Here is a 22299-nt window from a genome sequence, read left to right on the forward strand (position 1 = left end):
CTACTCCGTTGTATGAATCACAGTGTATTTATCCACCCTAAGGACATCCGTGTTGTCCTCAGTTTTGGGCTGTTACGAGTATGCTGCTGTTCACTTTCTTGTACGTGTCTTTTGGTACACAAAGGAACACATTTCTCCTTGGTATATACTTGGGAGTGGAATTGCTGATCATAGGGTGTGTCTGTATTCAGTGTCAGTAGATGATACCAAACACTCTTCCAAAGTGATGGTTATCAATTTATACTGCCGTCACCAAAACATCACAGTTCTGGTTGCGCCACATCTTTGCCAACATTTGGTTTGGTTGGTCTTTCTAATTCGAGCCAATCTGCTGTTAATTGGTGTTTCCCCAGTCAAGCACTTTTTTATATGTTTATTGGCCATTGGATATCCTCTTTTGTGAAGTGCATGTTCAGATCACTTGTCCATTTTTTAAGAAGTAGACTATCTTTTATTATTTCGTAGAGAAGTTATTTTTATATGCTGGATATGAGCCCTTTGGTTAATTGTGTTGGAAATATTTTCTCTTACTCTGTGGGTTGGCTTTTCACTATCTTAATGGTGCCTTTTGATGAACAGAAATTCTCATTTTTACTATAATCAGTCTTGTCCTATGGTTAGGGCATTTTGAGCCTTATTAAAGTAATCCTTTCCTAACTCAGTTATGAAAATATTCCCTTAAATTATCTTAAGGAATTAGTGCTCTTTATTTGTCATTTAGACTTGCAATATACTGGGCATTGATTTTTGTGTATGAGTTGAGGTGGGGATCAAGTTTGTTTTTTCTATATTAAAATTATCTGGAATTATTTATTTAAAAACCCACCTTCTTCCCCTGGACTCTTTCTTCTGTTCCAGTATTCTCTAGGTTTTATCTAACCTTGTAACAGTGTAACACTGTCTTAATGACCACAACTATAATAAGTCATGATCTACTAGTGTGTCCTTTTACCTTGGTTATTCTCAGCTCTTTGCATTTCCATATGCGTTTTGGAGTTACTTTATCAATTTTGACATTATTGTTTTGATTGCATCAACATCTTTACAATGAGTTTTTAATTCCGCAAACATAATATGTATCTTTCCCTACATACTTATTTGAATATAGCCTTTTCTGATTTCTCTGTTTAGTTTTCTTTGTGAAGGTTTTAGCTTCCCTTAAATTTAAATCTACTCCCAAGTATTCTAAAATTTTGATGCAGTTGTGCACATGTTTTTTAAAATTCCATTTTCTGACTTTTTTTGTTAGATAGAATCTCTCTCAATAAAATAGTAAATATAAGTTATTGAACTGTTTCCTGATTTACAAACCTTTTAATCACTTAGAATCTTTCACTGTTGCAAACAATACTTTAATGAAATTATTATACATCTATTTTGTGCATACCTGTGAGTACTTTGATAAGATAGAAGCAGAATTGTGTGTTAGAGTTCCTACTCATTTATTTTTTTGAGTTCCTACTCATTCTAACCACTGGTAGATACTACACAGTTGCCCTCTGAAAATACTGAACCCACTAAATATACTCAACTAACACAAGAATGTCCATTATTCACACTTCACCAATATTCATTTAGCTTATGCCAATCTAAGGTTAAAAATTGCATACTACTGTTTTTAATTTGTATTTCTCAATACTAGCATAGTTGGACGTCTTTTCATTTTGTCCTCTTCTGTGACTTGTTTGCTTGTATTCTTTGCCCTTTTGTAAATTGGGTCATTAGTCTCTATTCTTACTGATTTGAAAGCAGGTTTTCGTACATTAAGGCAATTAGTCCTTTGTTGTATATATCGCAGTCCTAGTCTTTAGCTTGCCATGTCTTTTACCTTTTGCCTTCATTATATGGAAATTTTATGTTTCATGTAGTTATATCTCTTCTGGAGTTGTCGTTATTGTTGATGGTCTGAAGGAAGCCTTCCCTAACCTAAAGTTGAACAATATGTGTATTTTAACTAATATGCATATATGTTTAGATTTTTATTCAGTCTAGAATTTGTTTCTGTGTGTGGCATACATAAGGATGTGTTGTTAAGGGTGGCAGTGTGCTGTAGGGAGCTTAGGTTATGGAATCTAATGACATGGAGTCAAATTTTAGGCTTCAGTTACTGAAGCAAGTTAATTACTTTTTATTGGGCAAGTTACTGGGCAAGATGATTTCCTATTTATTTGTGCTTAGGTTCCTTATTTGTGTAAAAAAATTGTTTTTAGTAGTCAATAAAATAATGCATTTAGGGACCTCAGCAGAGTGCCCGGCTCATTGTGGAACCAAAATAATGTAAGCTACTGTTAGTTTTGTCTTTCCCAGATTGACAACTATTTGCCCCGACATTTAATAAATAGTTGGTTCTTGCTCGGCAGATACGGAGTGCTAACTGTCACATTTTTAAATGCCTTTCTATATGCTGATTTATTTCTAGATCCTTTAATATTTTTTGTTTATGTCTATCTAGACCTTGTGCCAATTTTGTGTCTTTGCAGCTGATATAGTTTTAAAGTTATTTAAATATCTGGCATTTCAAATTACCTCAATTCTTCTTTTCCTGCTAAATTTTGTTTGGGTAGTTGTAGACATAGACTCTTATGTATGAACTTGAAAGTCAGTTTCTCAAGATCTATGAAATGATGAGATTGGAATTTCCATTGGGATTATATTAAATCATAGATCAATATGAGAGGCCTGGTAATACTGAGTCTTCCTATCCAGGAACATAATTTATCTCTCTGGCTATTCAGAATTTCGTTTAGGTTCTTCAGTAAAGCTCTACAGTTTTCTTCTTATAGCTCGTGCCATATAACTTAATTTTTGCAGACTTAATTAAAAATGGTATTCATCTGTCATGTTTTAAAATGGTTTTGTTGGTATAACAAAGCGATTTTCATGTTTCTAATTCTGATTTTATACTCATGTTAGTTCTACTAGTTTTTTCAGTTGAGAGCCTTGGAATTTTTGTAGACAAATCATGTGACAGCTTGTGTTTTTTATTATAAAATATACATAAAGTAAAATTTATTATCTTAACCATGAAAAGTTTTTATCATTTTACTCATTGAAAACATTTATTAACACTTTATATGTAGCACATAATGGTTTACACAATAGGTGAATAGGTGTTAGCCTTTTTTTTTTTTTTTTGCGGTACGCGGGCCTCTCACTGTTGTGGCCTCTCCGGTTGCGGAGCACAGGCTCCGGACGCGCAGGCTCAGCGGCCATGGCTCACGGGCCCAGCCGCTCCGCGGCATGTGGGATCTTCCCGGACCGGAGCACGAACCCGTGTCCCCTGCATCGGCAGGCGGACTCTCAACCACTGCGCCACCAGGGATGCCTGGTGTTAGCCATTTTTAAGTAGAGTTCAGTAGTGTTAAGTATATTCATGTTTGTGTGACAGATTTTCAGAACTCTTTTGTCTTGCACAACCGAAACTATACTCATTAAACAACTCTTCATTTCTCCTCTCTTCCCAAACTCTGGCAACCACTATTCTATTTTCTATTTCTATGAATCTGACTACTCTGGGTACCTCATGTAAGTGGAACCCTACAGTATTTGTGTGGCTGGCTTATTTCACTTAGCATAATGTCCTCAAGATTCATCCATGTTGTAACATGTATCAGAGTTTCCTTCCTTTTTAAGGCTGAATAATATTCCACTCTGTGGTCTGTACCACATTTTGTTTATCCATCCATCCGTCAGTAGACACTTGGGTTGCTTCCACTTTTGAGCTATTGTGAATAATGCTGCTATCACCATGGATGTACAGATATTTCCTTGGGACCCTGCTTTGAATTCCTTTGGGTGTATACCCAGATGTGGGATTGCTGGATCGTATGGCAATGTTCTCTTTATTTTTTGAGGAGTCTCCATATTGTTTTTCATAGCTGCTGAATGTATAGGGATACATTCCCACTACAGTGAGCAAGTTCCAATTTCTCCACCTTGTCAACACTTGTTATTTTCTGAGTTTTTGTTTGTTTAATATTAGCCGCGCTAATCAGTGTGGTGTCTCATTGGGTTTTGATTTGCATTTCTCTAATTATTAGTGATGTGTGTCTTTTCAGGTGCCTTTTGGCCACTGGTGTATCTTCTATGGAAAAATGTCTATTCAAATCCTTTGCCCATTTTTAATCAGGTTTTTAACACTAGAAAATAAAACACAAATCGTTACCTATCTTCCTTTTTTTTTTTTTGTGGTACGCGGGCCTCTCAGTGTTGTGGCCTCTCCCGTTGTGGAGCACAGGCTCCGGACGCGCAGGCTCAGCGGCCATGGCTCACGGGCCCAGCCGCTCCGCGGCATATGGGATCCTCCCGGACCGGGGCACGAACCCGTGTCCCCTGCATCGGCAGGTGGACTCTCAACCGCTGCACCACCAGGGAAGCCCTACCTATCTTTTTTTTACTAGACCTTTTCTACTGCCTAGGGCCTCCAAAACAAAGCTAGAAAAGTGGTGATTAGTAGAGTTCCTTGTGCTATTCCTGATTTTATAGGCTTCCTTCTAATGTTTTCCAGTTAAAAATTATGTTGGTCAGAGATTTTTTTTGATCAATTTTTTTAATCAAGTTAAGGAACATTCTTTATATATCTGGGCTTCTAAGTGTTGATATCACAAAAATTAGTTTGAGTTTAATGTATGAGGGATATATTTACTGAAATGACTGTGTGATTCATGTGATTTTCTTTAATCTGATTATCCAGTAATTGCATTTTAGATTCATTAGTGTGGAACCGTCTCTGCACTATTTCATCATGATGAAATGCTGAATTTGATTTGCTGATTTTCTGGTCATTTTAAATAAGGAAAGGTCTTAGCCAAATATAATGAATTTTGTGAATTCAAGATAAGGGAAACTATGGGGACATTTTCTATATTTTAAGTAGCAAAGTATACAGTGACTCCACAGTGGCGCACAGGATTTGTTAAAATGGAAACAACAACCAAATGGTTTTTAGATCTGCCCCGTGTATTCTCTGATGTTATTTTTTCCCTCAGTGTTAAGATTTCTTCTGTTGTGTGTTGAGTTACATGGCATAGTGAGGGCGACTCCTAGGGGATTTCCCTTGACTTATTTAGAGCACATATTCTATCTTGTGTTGTAATCTTAGAAGTTGCAGGTAAGTGGTGGTGACATCAGAGTTACTGTTGCTTCTAGATCATACCTAACTCTTATTTAGTAACATCTAGCACATTATTAGTGTCTAATTCATTGATTATTAATTCCACTATTACAAATAATAATATGTTCATGCATTCATTTAGCAAATATTTACTGAGCATCTACTATATACTGGTAAGTTTGATAGATGCTTGGAATTCAGAGATGTGTCAGGCAAGATCCTTTCACTCAAGCAACTTGGTTCTTTTTGTTTTTGCTTTTTTTGGTGGCAGGGTAGTAGATAGGTGACAGAGAGTAGCATGGGGGAGAGAGAGATGAAATGTACACAGATAAGTGCAACAAAATGGTCTAATAGTCTTATTGAAGAATGTATAGCATATCATAGAACACAAAGGAGAGTATGATCAATCCTATTTGGGGGAACTAGGACAGGCCTTCTGAGCAGACATGGAAGATAGTAGGCTGGATAAGTCAGGTGGTCAGGTGGAGGCAAGCTAGACCAAACAGGCAGAGGAAGGATGGAGCAGGACTTGTTTGAAGAATAGCAGGTAGTTTATTATGACTGATAGATAAGAGGCAAGGGGAGTGATATGCAAGGGCATTATGTCTGTAGACTTTGAGGAGGTCAGGTCTTCAGGAGAGAGAAATTATATGGCGTGAAGGTTTTAGGCAGGGGAGTAACAGAACCAAATACAGGTGTTGTCAGACTGCTTTAGAGGTATTGAGGATGAGTATAGATCTGGCAGGGAGGTGAGTGGCTGCTGTGGAGAAGTAGGAAGACCAGTTTGGAGTGGTCCTTATAGTGGTCCAAAGGATAGATGATAGGGGCAGTCAGTGATTTCTACTTTTCTGTGAACAGATGCATTTAAAAAAATCTTTGTGATACTCAGTGATAACGGAATCAGAGTTAATAAAAAGCCTAGGTGCTCTTGCTTTCATTTTCGGTGATGGCTTATACCTTTTGCTAAGCCTATTGCCAGGGCTGCTAGAAGAATAAAATAATTTGAATTTGAACTCTTTTTGCCCAGCCTGGAATGAATGTGGGACTTAATAGTGATATATAGTTATCCTTCTGTTTATGGATTACCCAATCCATGGATAAAATATGTGTTCAGCTCTAGGTCAATTTGCTTGAAACAAACTCACACAAAACCAGTTGTCTAAAACCAATTTACCTAAATTAATATTCTCAACGAATTTCTGTCTTCAACAGTAAGTAATTATGTTTGCACCACTCAGGCACAATAACCCAGTGCCTTCCCACCAGGGCGTCTCTGTGATGAGTCACTTTTTGAGGGCATTAATTGCTCCTTCCTAGTCAACAAAATCAATACCTTACATTTCAAACTTGGTAAACCATTTACCTCTGCCTCTTTATCTTTCACATTCTACCCATCCTTCCCCCAGTTCCAGCGTTACTTCCTTTAGAAAGCCTTTGAAAAAAAAAAAAGCCTTTGACTATCCCACCCTCTCATGAGTGTCTCTGAATCCTTTGGCCACCAGGTACTACCTAAGATAGGTCATCTGTTGTTGAATTTTTATTTAAATTGTACATCATTTAACATTTTATGCGTTTGTTTTATATCCCAATTCGTCTCTCAGTCTTTAGTGAGGGGAAAAGTAATCTGGGGATCCTGTTAATTCAGGTATCTGGAGTAGGGACCGTGAATCTGCCTTTTTCACAAGATGCATGGGTATTTTGGCTATAGTGCTAGGTCAGTAGTCTGGGGGATGCAGAAGGACCCTCCAAGGGGTAGAGGCATGGATAATTTTGAGCAAATTACCTTCCACATCCTCAGCTTTCATTAGTACTCTCTTAATTTAAATGGATCGCCTACCCAATTTATAAAGGGAAGGTATCTCACCTATTGCAAATCTTGCTCTACCTTGCTCAGATGTGAAAACCTCCAGGGTGTCAAAGAAAGGATAATTTCAAATAATGGTATCTGGGAAGCCTTTATTAGAGGACCAAAAAATTGATCCTATCCATTCCAATAAGATACATTTCCAATTAAATTTTAATTTTTAATAATTATCATGTTTCAATATGTTTTCATAGTTAGGTGCTAATAAAATATTTTTATAACTCAGCCCAGAAGTAAACCTAAAACTACTTTTGTGATCAGAGAAAATTTTTAAAAATCATTTTTACATTTGTATTCCTTGGAAGTTATGAGAGGGTGAATAATAGGCATTGAAGCATAAAACTATTACTTTTGGATAAATTCTTTTAAAAAGAAAAGAAATTGAAATCTTTAAAAGGAGGAAAAGGACCAGGTAAAATTCCTGAATGTTAAAGCCATCTGTTCGCAGCCTTTTTAAACAGATAATGCTGAATGGCAAATATGGTATTATTAGAGTCTATTAACTACATTTAAAAGAGTAATCATTATATTTTTAAGATTAGTATTCATAAATTGTCCAGAATTTGTTTTTGCAACTGTTTAAACTTACAGTGACAAATTTCAGATGTCAATTTAAAAATGTGTGAGGAGTATGGTATTTTTTAGAAAAATTGTAGTGGGTGTATGAGCGTAAGTTTGAAGAGCACTGTTCTGGTTTGTACTTTGAAAACTGTTGCCTCAGAATCACCTGTGACCATGTTAAAAATGTAGCTCACTGGATGTGATCCAGGCATGATCATGTGTGTGATAATAGCTGACATTTATTTAGTTCTGTGTGCCAAAGAAACTGAAAGTGGCAGGTTCATTTCTGCAAAACGTGTCAATGCTGTTTGCCTTTCCCGAGGGCATCGCAGGACTCCCTTCCCTGTGGCTTACTGCCTTGTTCTTAGTGGCTATAACCGGAGCCTAAGGTTATAAAGGAACCAGCCAATTCCCTCCGGTATGAGCCTGCTCAGAGTACTTGCTCCCCTCCCTTCCCCCCCCTGCACCTGTGGAGTCAGCCCATCTCTCTAGAGTCTCAGGGAAGAAGCTTCTAGACTCTTCCCCCAACCTCCTCACACTTTCTTTCCCCTCCTCACCCAAACTCAGATCAGCTGTAGGGTTTGAAGGAGAGTGGGAATGTGTGTCACTACCAGGAACAAAGACATTCTGTCTTGTTGTGCTGTACCTGGAGGACCATCCTGCTTCTGTGTCAGGTATGAGCTGATCGTCCAGGACTCTGAGCCACGTCTCTGGGAGGTCAGTGAGACGGGAGTGTGGTTTCTGTCTTGCTTTGTTCTTTTCTTTCTCTAAAGTGAATCAATGTCTTTATTTATTTAAAAAAAATTTTTTTGGAGTATAGTTGATTTAAAATGTGTTAGTTTCAGGTATATAGCAAAGTGATTCAGGTGTATGTGTGTGTGTATATGTATATATATATGTACATTTTTCAGATTATTTCCGTTATAGGTTATTACAAGATATTGAATACAGTTCCCTGTGCTATACGGTAGGACCTTGTTGTTTATCTATTTTATGTATAGTAATGTGTATCTGTTAATCCAAAACTAGTAATGTATCCCTCCCCCCCGTTTCCCCTTTGGTAACCATAAGTTTGTTTTCTGTGTCTTTGAGTCTGTTTCTGTTTTGTATATACATTTATTTGTATTATTTTTTAGATTTCACATATAAGTGATATCATACAACATTTGTCTTTCTCTGTCTGACTTCACTTATTCTCTAGATCCATCCATGTTGCTGCAAATGGCAATATTTCAGTCTTTTTTTATGGCTGAGTGATATTCCATTGCATATATATATATGTATATATATCTTCTTAAACTGATCATCTGCTTATGTGTACGTGAGTTGTTTCCATGTCTTGGCTATTGTAAATAGTGCTGCTGTGAACATTGGGGTGCATATATCTTTTTGAATTAAGAGTTTTCATCTTTTCTGGACATATGCCCAGGATTGGGATTGCTGGATCATATGGTAGCTCTATTTTTTACTTTTTTAAGGACCCTCCATACTGTTCTCCATAATGGCTGCATCAGTTTACATCCCTACCAACAGTGTAGGAGGGTTCCCTTTTCTCCACGCCCTCTCCAGCATTCATTATGTGTAGATGTTTTGATGATAGACATTTTGACTGATGTGTGATAATGAGGTGATACCTCACTGCAGTTTTGATTTGCATTTCTCTAATAATTAGTGATGTTGAGCATCTTTTCATGTGCCTGTTGGCCATCTGTATGTCTTCTTTGGAGAAATGTCTGTTCAGGTCTTCTGCCGATTTTTTGATTGGATTGCTTGTTTTTTGATATGGAGCTGTATGAGGTGTTTGTATATTTTGGAAATTAATTCCTTGTCAGTCACATCATTTGCAAACGTTTTCTCCCATTCCACATTTTGTCTTTGCATTTTGTTAATGGTTTCCTTTGCTGTGCAAAAGCTTTTAAGTTTCATTAGGTCCCATTTGTTTATTTTTGTTTTTATTTCCATTACTCTAGGAGGCAGCTCCAAAAATATATTGCTGTGATTTATAACAAGGAGTGTTCTGCCTATGTTTTCCTCTTGGAGTTTTATAGTATCCGGTCTTTCATTTAGGTCTTTAATCCATTTTGAGTTTATTTTTGTATATGGTGTTAGAGAATGTTATAATTTCATTCTTTTACATGTAGCTGTCCTGTTTTCCCAGCACCACTTATTGAAGAGACTGTCTTTTCTCCATTGTATGTTCTTGCCTCCTTTGTCTTAGATTCATTGACTGTAAGTGTGTGGGTTTATACTTGGGCTCTGTATCCTGTTACATTGATCTATGTGTCTGTTTTTGTGCCAGTGCCATACAGTTTTGATTACCATAGCTTTGTAATATAGTCTGAAGTCAGGGAGAGTGATTCCTCCAGCTCCATTCTTCTTTCTCAAGTTTGTTTTGGCTATTCAGGATGCTTAATATTAATAAGGATTAGAAATAAGTCAGTTACTACAGAGTTCAAAGTCATTTTAAAAACTAGATGTGGTGCTTGCTTCGGCAGCACGTATACTAAAATTGGAACGATACAGGGAAGATTAGCATGGCCCCTGCGCAAGGATGACATGCAAATGCATGACATGTTCCATATCTTTTATATGTATAGCTGATTCACTTTGTTATAAAGCAGAAACTAACACACCTTTGTAAAGCAATTATACTCCAATAAAGATGTTAAAAAAAAAACTAGATGTGAATGGTTACAACCCTGATAAGATGTATAGGACAAAGAACAGAAAGAAGTACAGCAAAATACTAACAGTGGCGTCTTGGGGGGTGGATTTTCATGTTTTCTGAATTCCAGTTCTTAAATATAAGCATGCTTCTATTGCTTTTACAATTTAGAAACCTCTTCTAAATTATCCTTTCTGAGAGGGGGGGATACCAGACACTCATAACTGGCACAAATGGATACTCTGCTGCTTGTACTCCAAGAGGGTATTTCCATTTCTCAGTGATAATAACTAATAACGAATCTGTGTTTTACATCTGTCAGGCCCTATGGAAATGAACTAAATGTTATACATGGATTAAATAACTGTAATCCTTAGTGTAATGTTATGAGGTAGATAATTATTCATAGTTTACTAAGGAGGGTACTGCAGCTTAGAAAAAATTATATACTTTTCTTGAGTTTTACAAAGCTAGTAAAGAGAGAAGCCAATATTTGAACCTTGGTTTTGCACCATTAAACTGATAGGCATGTCACCTTACACCAGCTCTCACCATGCCCCGTCCTTTTTCAGTAAATATAGAGGCATTTCTAAGAACTGAAATGAGGATCCACTTTGGAATGAATGGAAAGAAATATCGGATATGGAGTGATGATGAAAGGATAAAATGCTATAATGTGTTCTTACATGGAATTATGTATAGAAGAAATAATTCACATAGTATACATTCAACAGTAATTTTATTTGAAGCGCATCATTTATTTAAGTAGTATAGCCTGAACACCTCCTACATGCCAGGACTTGTTCAAGGCATTTGAATACATCAGTGAATCAAGAAGAAAACAATTCCAGCTTTCTAGGAGCTTGCCTTCTAAGGGAGTGGGGGAGGGTGATAGTGGTGAATAGAGATAATAAAGAAATAAAGTAAATAAATTGTAGATTAGTAGGTGATAAATGCTATGGAAAAGAAGAGCCAGATGAGAGGCATTGGGATTGTAGTGGAAGGGTCGGTTACAGTTTTAAATAGTGTGGTCAGGGTAGGACTCCTTACGACTGTGACGTTTGAGCAAAGAAATAAGAAAAGAGAAAGAGTTAAGGGAATGCAGGGGAAGGGAAGCTCCAGTCCAAAGGCTCTGAGTATAGAATGGGCGTTGTGTGGTCTGGGTAACTGCAGTTGTTAAGCAGTTAGCCAGAAAAGGAGATTTGAGAAGAAATGTAGAGTCAGCTGTCCTTAACCTTGGGTCTAAGGACCTCTAAGGAGTCCAGGGATAGAATTCAGGGGTCTATTAATTTGGGTGGGAAAAAATTTCACTTTTATTTTTAACAATAACATCTAACTGAAATTTAACATTTTTCAGCAGACCAAAAACCTAGAATAAATTAGTAGAACCAATGACCTTGTCAGCAATAGAAGTCATAGATATTATCATATCACATGATAGGTGTTGCAGGTATCTTAAAATACGGTTGTGTTCATCATCGCATCACATCAAAATTATGTTAGTAATTAGACCTGCCACTAGATCCTCTTACTTAATATATTAATAAAGGGAGTACATGTGTTACTATATCACAATTAAAATTAAAACTGAGTTGGTTTCCTCTGTAGTCCATTGTATTTCATTTTATACATCTAAGAATATTATTTGGAGAAGGGATTCCTAGAGACTGCCAACTGCCAAAGGGGTCCATGGCACAAAACAGATGAAGGAACCCCTGACAGGCAGTGTTGCAGGCCAATGTGGAATCTTGTTTGATGTTGGCCTTTGTGCTGAGAGCGAAATGGCAGGAGCTGTGAGAGAATTTTGAGCAGAGGCTTGACATGATTTTCTTTTTGTCTGGAAAAGCCCACTCTGGCTGCTGTGTTGAATTAGGGACTGGGGCACGGGGAAGGGGAGTCTGGGACCAGGCAGACTCACATCACAGTTATTAGATCATTTTGGTGATCCAGGCAAGAAATTGCGCTTGCTCAGGGGATGGTGGCATGGACTACGGGTATAGCAAAGGAGGCAGTAAAAAATAATCAGATTCTGGATTTGTTTTGGAGGCAGAACCATCGGGATTTCCTGATAGGTTGGATGTGCCGGAGAACAGTCAGGGATGACGGCAGAGTTTTTGACTTGAGCCGTGGAAGGATGGAATGGCCATCGACTGGAGGAGAGGACTGTGGCTGGTAGGGGGAAGATCAGGCATTATTTCTGATGTGTGAAACTTGAGGTGTTGATCTGACATATACAAGGAAGTGTTTGCAGGCATTTGGATGGTATATGAGTGTGGAGCTGGGGAGGAGGGCTTCTGATCTGCAGATGTGTGTCAGGGAGTCATTTGTGCATAGGAAAGTTGATATTTAAAACTCAGACTGGTGAAATGCTGAGGGTAGATAGAAAAGGGTAACCAGGAGTGAGTGACCGTGGGGAGCTCCAGCAGGAGGAGACTGAGGTGAAGAGGAGGAATCAGCAAAGTAAACTGAGAAAAGTGTCCAGCAAGGCAGCAGGAAAAGCAGGAGATGGTGGTGTTCCGGATGCTAAGTAGAAGAAGTGTATCAAGGAGTGGGGGTGGGGGGGAGGGAGTGTGTCAAATGGTAGAGCAGGAAAAGTAAGGAGTGAGAATTGACCACTGAATTTAGAAGCATAGAGGGCACTGGTGGAAGGGATTAGGGGCAAAAGTCTAATTTGGAGTGGCTTTAAGAGAATGGCAGCTGGACACAGTATGGAGACCACTTTTTTGAGAAGTTTTGCAAAAGGAACTGAAGTGGGAGTAGTAGCTGGTGGGGCATGTGGGATCAAAAGAAAGATTTCATTTTGTTCTGATTAAGATGGGAGACATAATAGCTCTTTTGTATGCCAGAGAGAAGGTTCCAATAGAAAGGGGAAATTTGAGGTAGGAAGAAGGCAGACTTCCTGGAATGATCTCTTTAAGAGAATGATTAGGATAGAGATCTAATGTACTAGCAGAGGGGTTGGCTTTGATAATGCATGAAAAGTCATCTGTAGTAACAGATCCAAGAGCATGAGAAGTCATCTCTAGTAACAGACCCAAGGGCAGAGAATATGGGTATCAATGCTGGTAGGTGGGAGGATGCAGAGGTTCTTCTGGCTGCTCCAGTTTTTCAGTGAAGTAGGAAGCAAAGTTATCCGTTAAGAGTGAAGATGAAATAAGAATAGCGATAACAGCTAAAAATATGTATCATAGACCTATGTGCCAGGCGCTGCTCTAAGTACTGTACAAATATTAACTCATCTTTACAACAGCCTTGTGAGGTAGGAATCATTACCCTTACTTAAGGATGAGAAAACAGGCACAGAAGGTGTGAAATAACTCAAGCCAGATCCCACTACTTGTAAGTGGCAGAGCTAGAATGCAAACCAGGCCTCCTGGGTCCGGAGTCTGCTGTCTCAGTTACAAGAGGATACCTACAGCCAAATTGACCTTCTCAAAGATAGTATGCATTTTCTTTTCTTTTTTCCTTTTTTTTTTTTTTTTTGCGGTACGTGGGCCTCTCACTGTTGTGGCCCTCCCGTTGTGGAGCACAGGCTCCGGACGCGCAGGCTCAGCGGCCATGGCTCATGGGCCCAGCCGCTCCGCGGCACGTGGGATCTTCCCAGACCGGAGCACGAACTCGCGTCCCCTGCATCGGCAGGCGGACTCTCAACCACTGCGCCACCAGGGAAGCCCCATTTTATTTTCTTGATCAGTGACCCTCAGTGTCCTACAAGATGGAATACTATCATGTCTCCCTCTAAGGATTAGAGTACATAAGGCAAACCGCTTAGCACAATGCCCAATTCATAGAAGACAGTCAGTAAATGTTCATACTAGCTGGTTCTAGCAGCAGTCCATTTTTGTTGATGACGATGTTAACACTTCATGATTCTATTGATTGCTTTTTAAACATTGGGTTTCATGATTTAAAAATGGTTTCCAAATAGAGGAACAAAAACGGTATCTTACACTCTATTAATACTTCTTTGATTACCAGCAAGGTTGAACGTTTGTTCCTATGTTTATAGGATATGGAAACAGTGACTCTGACTTTGTATTTCTTTGACATCTGTTGCCATAGTAACTAAGGCAGTGAGCTATAAAGGGAGTGCGTGAATCCATGAGCCTGGCTCCCAGCTTGCTGGCTGAGAGAGCCAAAGGGGCAGAGCAGCCAGAGGCTGTATGATCCGAGGGCTGGATGCATCTGGGGACTTATTCAGCTGTGGCTTCTCTATTAGGAGCAGCTGTGAATGGGGCTCCAGGAGTCACCCTCACGAAATGAGGCACATGATGACAGTTGGAAGAGGAAGAGTAAATATTACTAAAGATGAATGGATATGGTAACGGCCAAGTGGAAAAAACCTGTGGACGTGTGGGGATGCGTTGGTGCTGACTAGCTGGTACCATGAGGGATGAATTTCAGGAAACCACTAATTGGGGTAGATCCTCTGCAGAGGACTGGGCCTGAGTCACATCTGTTCTGTGGGATGTGAGTTCTGTGAGGAAGTCCAAGTCCTCAGGCTGCATCAGCTGCAGACCCTCCAGAGTGCTGGCTCCTTCTGGTAGTGAGAGTGGAAAGCTTGTTGGTGTTATCATGATTTTTTGTTTGTCCTCGTCAATGAATACTGATGGAACTGGGCTAGTATTCAGAGGAGATCCTGTAGCCAGGCTTCCTGGGTTCAGAGCCCCCTTATTAACCATGTGAACATGAGCAAGGACTTCATCTCTCTGGGTCTCAGTTTATCTCTAATACGGGGGCAATAATAACAATACATCCCACATAAAATACATAAAACTTTTATAAGAATTCAATGAGTTCAAATTATATTTCACCTAATGTATGATACACAGCATCCGCATCTAAAATTACAATCTTACAATTGACATTTTACAATCAAAATCGGCAGAGGGCTTCCCTGGTGGCGCAGTGGTTGAGAGTCCGCCTGCCGATGCAGGGGACGCGGGTTCGTGCCCTGGTCCGGGAAGATCCCACATGCCGCGGAGCGGCTGGGCCCGTGAGCCATGGCCGCTGAGCCGGGGCATCCGGAGCCTGTGCTCCGCAACGGGAGAGGCCACGACAGTGAGAGGCCCGTGTACCGCAAAAAAAAGAAAAAATCGGGAAAAGAAAAACTTCTTCTTTCCTAGTGGTACATAAATACTGATTCATCTTAAAATCAATGATGTCTTATGTTTGAGGAAATACTGTATGTTATTAGGACAGCATTAACTATGGCTTGGTAATAGAAAATGCTACATGTAAGTGTTAACATTTACTTGGCTTTATAGGCACAACCAGATCCTAATGACGCCACTAAACCCATACGGATGTATTCACTGCGAGCTCCTTATCCCTGTAATGTGAGAGCTCTTAAAAGCAAAACAAAAATCCAAGTAAGCTAGAATATCAACCCATAAAGAGTCACATGATCTTCTGCTTTGGGGGAGCTTCAGGATGTATTATGTGACTTTCAAGTGTACCTGTTCTTGCTGCATACACTCATCCCTTGACCTTCCAGGTCACTCCCTCTACTTTCCTTTAATGGCCACATAGATAACCCATTCCAAATCCTGGCCTCTCTTCCCTCCCAGCGGCAGTCTTTTTCATTTCAGTCAGGTGATACGCGGTGTCTGCATCCTAGATCTTATGTTTACTCAAGAGAGCTTTTATCTTGAAAAGATAAATTATAACATCCAGTTTCTGTCCATCATCTTTCACTCCAGCTTTTCCTCTCAGTTCTCTCAAAACAGATTCCTTCTTTTCCTTGGGGACTTGACACCAAACATCTTCCTTGATGTCTGTCAGCCTTTCCTGTCTTCCCTCCCTTCTTAGGGCATTGAAATTCTTTCTTCAGTCACATTCTTGGTAATGTCTTTGATTTCTTGACCTCCTCACCTTCTGTAGCAGCTGTCTGATAAAACCCCAGCCCTGGAGGGATTGAAACATTTGCATCTCCCTTCCTTGATCTGGACTGCAGAAGCTGTTGGAGAAAAAGGTACGCTCTGTACTTCTGCCCCTGTGACTCATGGTCCTGATGTGAGTGGGCCCCCCACCCTGTCCACGGCTCTTCATACGTGTTCCTAGACTGCACTCCTGTGTTCATAGCAGCTGCTTTTCCCAGTATGTTCTAGCCCCTTCAGAACTTCCATTTCTTGCCCTCTCCCTTCACTCTGAACATCTGACCTCATTTAAAAGTCATGAAGAGGCTTTGGAGCATGGTAGAAAATACTTGTTAGAATTAGTCAGGAAATCTGAGCTCTGCTGAATAGCCATGTGTTTTTTTTTTTCCTCTTGTAGTTATAAAATGTGTTTTCATCTGTGTATGGACCTGAGCTTCTAAAGCAAATGAGTCATTTTATTTGGATATTAGTTTCTTCCTATGTACTTTGAGGGAGGGGCACTGGTGTAAGTGCCTTCTGAAATTTTGTCTATAAGATTCTGTAATTTTACTCACAGATACAGAGGACAAAATAGTGGTTACCAGTGAAGGGAGAGGGGCAATGTAGGGATGGGGGAGGTACAAACTCTTGTGTGTGAGATAGGCTCAAGTATGTATTGTACAACACGGGGAGTGTAGCCAATAATTTGTAATAACGGTAAATGGAAGTAACCTTTAAAATTGTATAAAAATTTTAAAAATTCCATGATTTTATGATTTAAGTTTTGTATGGTCTTCTGAACCAGCTTTAATTTGCAGGAAGAGACTATTTCTGATAATGTCATTTCCTCAGTAAAACAAGAAAATTCTCGTTTGTCATAGAAACCTGGAAGGCATGTTACCTTTTGTGATGGCAAATTTATCCTTTTCCTATTTTAGTTTTGAACTAGTGAAAATGACTTCCTGTGGTTTGGTCTATCTTTTTTTAAATTAATTAATTAATTAATTTTTGGGTGTGTTGGGCCTTCGTTTCTGTGCGAGGGCTTTCTCTAGTTGCAGTGAGCGGGGGTCACGCTTCATCGCGGTGCGCGGGCCTCTCACTATTGCGGCCTCTCTTGTTGCAGAGCACAGGCTCCAGACGCGCAGGCTCAGTAGTTGTGGCTCACGAGCCTAGCTGCTCTGCGGCATGTGGGATCTTCCCAGACCGGGGCTCGAACCCGTGTCCCCTGCATTGGCAGGCAGATTCTTAACCACTGCGCCACCAGGGAAGCCCTGGTCTATCATTTTATCAGTAGGTAGGAAGAGAAAGTTAAGGAGTATCTCATTTCTGTAATAGAGTTAATCAAGACTTTGCCTTGAACCTCTGACTGGGGCTTCTGGGGATGAAAGATATATGTTTCCTGACTGGGTTTCACTCTGAAGAATGTGTTGGGTGTATCAGCCAGTAGTACCTGAAGCTTTGCTGCCAGACTAAACTGCCCATTTCTAAATATTTGCAAATAATGTTAATCTCCCAAATATGCAAACAGCTCATACAGCTCAATATCAAAAAAAACTAACAACCCAATCAAGAAATGGGCAGGGGGCTTCCCTGGTGGCGCAGTGGTTGAGAATCTGCCTGCCAATGCAGGGGACACGGGTTCAAGCCCTGGTCTGGGAAGATCCCACATGCCGCGGAGCAACTAGGCCCGTGAGCCACAACTACTGAGCCTACACGTCTGGAGCCTGTGCTCCGCAACAAGAGAGGCCGCGCACCGCGATGAAGAGTGGCCCCCGCTCGCCGCAACTGGAGAAAGCCCTCGCACAGAAACAAAGACCCAACACAGCCATAAATAAATAAATAAATTTATAAAAAAAAAAAAAAGAAATGGGCAGAAAACCTAAATAGACATTTCTCCAAAGAAGACATACAGATGGCCAACAGGCACATGAAAAGATGCTGAATATTGCTAATTATTAGCGAAATGCAAATCAAAACTACAATGAAGTATCACCTCACACCGGTCAGAATGGCCATCATCAAAACGTCTACAAACAATAAATGCTGGAGAAGGTGTGGAGAAAAGGGAACCCTCTTGCACTGCTGGTGAGAATGTGAATTGGTTCAGCCACTATGGAGAACAGTATGGAGGTTCCTTAAAAAACTACAAATAGAACTACCATACCACCCAGCAATCCCACTACTGGGCATATACCCTGAGAAAAACATAATTCAAAAAGAGTCATGTACCAAAATGTTTACTGCAGCTCTATTTACAATAGCCAGGACATGGAAGCAACCTAAGTGTCCATCAACAGATGAATGGATAAAGAAGATGTGGCACATATATACAATGGAATATTACTCAGCCATAAAAAGGAATGAAACTGAGTTATTTGTAGTGAGGTGGATGGACCTAGAGTCTGTCATACAGAGTGAAGTAAGTCAGAAAGGGAAAGACAAATACCATATGCTAACACATATATATGGAATCTGAAGAAAAAAAAAAGAAGATGGTCAGAAGAACCCAGGGGCAAGACGGAAATATAGATGCAGACCTACTAGAGAATGGACTTGAGGACACGGGGAGGGGGAAGGATAAGCTGGGACAAAGTGAGAGAGTGGCATGGACATATATACACTACGAAATATAAAATAGATAGCTAGTGGGAAGCAGCCTCATAGCCCAGGGAGATCAGCTTGGTGCTTTGTGACCACCTAGAGGGGTGGGATAGGGAGGGTCGGAGGGAGGGAGATGTAAGAGGGAAGAGATATGGGGACATATGTATATGTATAACTGATTCACTTTGTTATAAAGCAGAAACTGACACACCATTGTAAAGCAATTATACTCTAATAAAGATGTTAAAAAAAAAACAACAACTAAAAATAAAGCTACCACATGATCCAGAAATCCCGATCCTGGGCATATATCCAAAGAAGATGAAAACTCTAATTTGAAAAGATACATGTACCCCAGTGTTCATAGCAGCACTATTTACAATACAGTAGCCAAGACATGGAAACGACCCAAGTGTCCATAAACAGATAATTGGTTTAAGAAGTGTGGTGTGTATATATAATGGAATATTACTCAGCCATAAAAAAGGAATGAAATGATACCATTTGCAGCAACATGGATGGACCTAGAGAATATCATACTAAGTGAAATAAGTCAGACAGAGAAAGACTAATGTTATATGGTATCACTTATATGTGGAATCTAAAAATAATACAAATGAATGTACATACAAAACAGAAACAGACTCACAGACGTAGAAAACAAACTTATGGTTGCCAAAGGGGGAAAGGGGGAAGGGATAAATTAGGAGTATGGGAATAAAGGTACAAACTACTATACATAAAATAGATAAGTGACAAGGATTTACTGCATAGCCCAGGGAACTATATTCAATATCTTGTAATAGCCTATAATGGAAAATAATCTGAAGATATATGTGTGTGTATATATATAATCTGAAAAAATATATGTGTGTGTATGTATGTATACAACTGAATGACTTTGCTGTACACCTGAAACTGACACAGTATTGTAAATCAACGATACTTCAATTAAACAACTGCACATTTCTGTGAATTGAGCTGATATCCTTTGCATGCTGCCCAGATGGTGCATTTCTAGAATGATAATCTGGTGGGTTACTTTGGGGTTTACCAGTAAAATGGGATTGACCAGAAGATCTTGCCATTTTTATTCCCATCTGCAGTCTCTTCTATATAATCTTGCCCTTTGAACATTCTTTCTGGATGCTAAAATTTCAGGGGAACTACAGGAGAGCAAGGAAGAGCCCAAGTCCTGTGCATTGGCTCTTGGTGCGTCAGCTTGGATGGAGGAGAACTTGGAGTTAGCAGATGGAGGGCGTGCTTTTTACAGTCTAGATAGAGGCATCCCCTTCTAGCCTCACCAGACATCATTGTTTGAGGATCATGCTAACAGTAGCCATGGTTCTCAGCCTTGGCTGTCTATCAGAATCACCTGGAAAGCTGTTAAAAATTCCGGTGCCTAACATGCATCTTATACCAGTTAAATCTACCTCTGGGCTGGGATCTATGCTTCAGTAGTTTTTAAGCCTCCGCAGGTGAATGTAACATGTAGACGAGGCTGAGAACCATCGAATAGAGACTTGACTGGGAAGGGTTAAGTTGGTTGGCTGGTGCAGAAGTTTGGCTTTCACAAGCGAGCTGGTTCCGTCTCTGCTTTATCTTGGCTGATTTTTGACCGTAGTAACACTGTAGCAAGATCAGAGGTAGTCAGCTGGGTGTGACTGCTTTTTCAGAAGTGTGCGTTTGAAGGGCAACTGTGTTTCGCCTGTGAATCAGCGTGTGCTTGTCTTCATGTGCTCTTAGCAATGGTATTCCTCACTCTCTACAAGAAGGGAAGGTAGGTACTGTGTGCATTAGTGGTGTGTGTGTTGTGTCCACTTCATTTGGGGTCACTGTTCATTGTGTTCACTTTGAAAAGCAGGTAATTGACTTTCTTGTAACTTTCAGTGAAAAATCATTTGAAAAGATCAGATGGGAAGAAAACGAAACTCACACTTCCGTTGTAAAACTAAAACAACAAAATTCAGGAGATTTTAAAGAAGGCAAGCCAGACTGAAACGTCTAGAACCAGTGTTTCTGGCTAGCTAAAAGATGCTAGTGTGACTCTCTTTCTACCTGTGTGTACACGTAGTCTCCAGTTTTTAGAAATTCCTGGCCTGTTGTGTACAGTTCCCCTTAAGAGTGCCAAAAGATCCTGACTAGGGTTGCCAGATAAAATATAGGATGTCCAGTTAAATGTGACCTTCAGATAAACAATAACTATTTAGTGTAAGTACCAAATATTGCATGAGACACACTGACACTAAACAATGCTCTGTTTATCTGAAGTTCACTTTTAACTGAGCATCTTGCATTTTTATTTTCTAAATCTGGCAACCCTGTGGAGGTATGGGCTAGACTCGAGGGCTTGTCGCGCTGTCCAGTTTTTCTGGGCTGGGTCTCACTGTGACCTTGCTTCTTACCATATTCCTGCAGAGAAGCTGCCACTCAGTTTTCCATCCCAAACTCTTATTTTGTTGTTTTTCCTATATGTCTAATAGGTTTTCTCATCTTTGGTGTTAGAATTGAGAGAGACTTGAAGACAGATATAGACATGAAAAACCAGTTCTTAAATTCTGACTGGTAGAAGCAATGCAAACCAAGACCTTATACTTATAGGCACTTAAGCCCAGTGGCAGGTGTAGTATGTTGTATTTTGGAGTACTTTTCCACCATGTGGGAGACACAAGTGTCCTGTTGCCCTTAGAAACTTGGGCAGGTGGCCTGCCCTCTTGGGTACTTGTCTGGCCTGGTTTACTAGAAAATTCCACTTTCAGTCACGTTAAAGCTGGCTGGCTTTCACCTGCCTCTCCAGAGACTGACTTTCACCTCCCCTTCTCCTGAGGTTCCTTTTGTTGGCCTTAAAGGGCTCTGTCAGTTACAGAGTGGAGAACTTATTGGAGAACAATAAAGAGTGGAGAACTTCTCCCAAAGTTTTCAGTCAAATCATCTGATGCTTGTACATGCCCCATGAGGAATGTATTTTTACTAGGACTTTGGATATGCACTCTGTTTGAGGTAGGCAATTTTTCTCACTGACTTTAAACCAAGTTTTATGTAGAAAAAAGCATATATATATATATATATGAGATTTTTGAACACATCGTTATCTTTTGTAGAAGAGAATCCTGCATAATTTTGAACGAATAGAAAATTAGGGAAGTAGAATGAGCACTTGTATATTAATCATCTATACTTAAACATCTTGCCGTATTTTCTTCAGACTTGTGAAGCCAGGGTTGAGACCGCTTTTGTAACCCCACCTTAATCCAATTTCTCTGCCCATCTCCTCAGCCACTCTCCCAAGGTTTTTGTGGGGCTGACCACCATGCACAACTACAGGAAGGTCACTTGTGAATGGTGTCATCTGTGTATTCCTAGACAGTGTATAGCATGGGTTTTCTAAACCCTGTACAAATGGTATTACCGTATAAGCTTTGACAGTCATATCATTATAAATAATACTAGTATTGTCTGTTCCTTTCCAGTTTTTACATCTCATTCTCTTCTAACTGCATAGTCCCAGACCTGTAGTACATGCAGGAAAATGTGAGTGGCCATGGATATTCTTAATCTTGCTTCTTGAAGTTTCACTATTACATATGAAGTGTGCTGGAAAATTCTTTTTTTTTTTTTTGCGGTACCCGGGCCTCTC

The 22299-nt window shown here is 39.8% G+C and overlaps 1 protein-coding gene and 1 non-coding gene across 6 annotated transcripts in view; both read left to right on the plus strand.

Moving 5' to 3' along the window:
* FMN1 (formin 1) overlaps nucleotides 1–22299 on the plus strand; it is a 444603-nt gene that overhangs the window by 153478 nt on the left and 268826 nt on the right. The gene's annotated exons all lie outside the window — the stretch shown is intronic.
* On the plus strand, nucleotides 10018–10124 carry LOC137208203 (U6 spliceosomal RNA). Its single transcript, XR_010935535.1, has one exon. It is a non-coding gene; the product is annotated as a U6 spliceosomal RNA (small nuclear RNA).

The sequence above is a fragment of the Pseudorca crassidens genome, chromosome 1 (genome assembly GCF_039906515.1).
Source record: "Pseudorca crassidens isolate mPseCra1 chromosome 1, mPseCra1.hap1, whole genome shotgun sequence".
In the NCBI taxonomy this organism is placed as follows: domain Eukaryota; kingdom Metazoa; phylum Chordata; class Mammalia; order Artiodactyla; family Delphinidae; genus Pseudorca; species Pseudorca crassidens.